This window comes from Olea europaea, chromosome 12 (genome assembly GCF_002742605.1).
Source record: "Olea europaea var. sylvestris chromosome 12, O_europaea_v1, whole genome shotgun sequence".
NCBI lineage: Eukaryota > Viridiplantae > Streptophyta > Magnoliopsida > Lamiales > Oleaceae > Olea > Olea europaea.
Genome location: NC_036248.1, coordinates 258,987 through 261,784, shown reverse-complemented (window position 1 = coordinate 261,784; position 2,798 = coordinate 258,987).

The window sequence follows — 2,798 nt, the reverse complement described above, 5'->3', positions numbered from 1 at the left end:
TTAAAAAGAATTTTAAAAAAAAAAAAAAAAAAAGGAACAAAACGAATTAGTAAAAATTGTTCACGAGTGAACATTGACGGCTGTCACTGTTTGCACCCGTGAGCAGTATAATGTTCATGTGAATAGTGTTGTATACTGTTCACGTGAATAATGGTAAAAATATAAACAAAAAAAAGGGATGATTGTTTTAAATTGTTTACATATCTGTGTATGTATATATTTGTAGATATTTTAGGAATACTTTCCTTAAAATAAGTTTTACGCTTTGCCACAATGATAACTAAATTGTTTAGTTACTAGCTTTTTCAATTTGTGAAATTTCATAATAGTCCATGCATTGGTATGCTATAATTTTTTTTTTTAGCTAAAATTACGATGTAATCCCTAAAATAAATAAATAAATAAATAAAAAGAGAGAAGGAGAAAAGATAGGGATTTTAAAGAATTGTTAAAAGTATGTGTATTTATATATGTATATGAGATGAGATTAACTTATATTGTACTGTCATGTGAAATAAATAATTATTTGACAACTTCGATTTTACGGATTTTTCAAAAATTAATAATTATATATATATATATATATATATATACGTCTTTAATCTAACTTTTATGGTAGTCGTTAAGAAAAATTGAATTTAAAGATATGAATACGAAGTAATGTATATATTTAAATTCTTAAGTATGTAAGAATTTAAGAGATTTTTGGCACTCAATGACCACCAATCTACCAACCTCCGGCGACTCTAAAGTATGTAAAGGGGTAGGAAGATGAATTTACATAAACTTTTATAAAATTTAAGTGCGAAAAATGTTTTCAGGAACTTAAACAGAGATTAGTCTCAGCTCTGACGATACCTGAATGTTTAGAGGGATTTGTAACTTACGTCGATGCCTCTAAGCAGGGTTTGTGCTGTGTACTGATACAATATGAAAAAGTGATTGCTTATGCCTTAAGACAATTGAAGCAGTATGAACAAAACTATCCAACACACGACTTGGAGCTTGCAATGGTAGTTTACACCTTAAAAATATGGCATCATTATCTCTACGGTGGAAAGTGTGAAATCTACACAGATTACAAAAGTCTCAAATAATTCTTTACGCAGAAAGAATTAAATATGAGATAGAGGAGATGGTTGGAGTTAGTGAAAGATTACGACTGTACCATCCTCTACCATCCGGGTAAAGTTAATGTAGTCGCTGATGCCTTAAGCAGGAAGACCAAGTCATAGTTAGTAATTTTACCCATGGTACAGGAACACTTGATAAAGGACTTTGAGAAATTGAGATTGGAGGTCATAACCCAGACTACAGCAAAAATAAAAGCGTTTATGATTCAACCTTACCCTACGGGGTTGAATTAAGGAAACACGGGATAAGGATCCATCTCTACAGAAGATTAATGCTAAAATTGGTACGAACAAACGTATATGATTTGAAGTATCTGCAGATAAAACATTGACTTTTAAAGGAAGATTGTGTGTACCTAAGGATGATGGTATAAGAAATGAGATGTTGGAAGAGGCTCACTCCACCCTATATACCGCACATCCATGTAGTACAAAAATATATCGAGATCTTCGAGACACATTTTGATGGAGAAACATGAAAGGAGAAATTGGTCTATTCGTGGAGAAATGTATAGTCTGTCAGCGGATTAAGGCAAAACATCAAAGGACATTAGGACTGTTGAAACCATTGGATATTACAGAATGGAAATGGGAACATATAGCGATAGACTTTATAGTAGGTCTTCCGATATCAACAAGAGGTCACAATGCTATCTGGGTAGTGGTTGATCGTTTGATGAAGTCAGTCCATTTTCTGCCAATCAAAGTAAATTTCAATATGGAACATCTCACACAATTATACATCAGGGAAATAGTTAGATTGCATGGAGTTCCTATCACTATTGTTTCAGATAGAGACCCAAGGTTTACATTGAAATTTTGAAATAGTTTGCATGTAGGGATGAAACTGAAATTTAGTACTGCTTACCATCCACAGACGGATGAACAATCAGAAAGAACCATTCAAACTCTTGAAGATATATTGAGGGCATGTGTTTTGGATCTTGGCAGTAGTTGGGAGACACATTTGTCATTAGTAGAGTTTGACTACAATAATAGTTTTCAGACCACTATAGGCATGGCCCCATATGAAACTCTTTATGGTAGGAAGTGCAGATCTCTTACCCATTGGGACGAGGTCGGAGAGAATAGAACTTTGGGTCTAGAAATAATTGAACGAACAGTTGAGGCAATTTATAAGATTAGAGTTAGAATAAAAATAGCACAAAACCGATAGAAAATTATGCTGATTGTAGAAGAAATGATTTCAAATTTGGTATGGGCAACAAATTTTTTCTTAAGATAGCACCCATGAAGGGTGTATTGAGATTTGGTAAGAATGGAAAATTGAGATCGCGATTTATTGGACTTTTTGAAATTCTTGAAAATATTGGTGCTGTGGCTTATCGACTTGCCTTACCACGTGAACTTGCATCAGTGCATAACGTATTCCATGTTTCAATGCTAAGAAAATATGTTCATGAATGGGGGATTTCTCTCTCTTCTTTGAAACTCTTAGCAAGCTGCTTTCGAGCCCAATCATGTGGTGAGTTATCAGACATTGGAGGTACAAAAAGACTTATTATACAATGAAATCCTGACGATGATTTGGATAGAAAAGTACATCAACTCAGAAAAAGAAAAGTTCCCTGGTCAAAGTGCAATGGCGAAATCATGGATGAGACCAGTCAACATGGGAGAAGGAAGATGAACTTAAAACCAAAT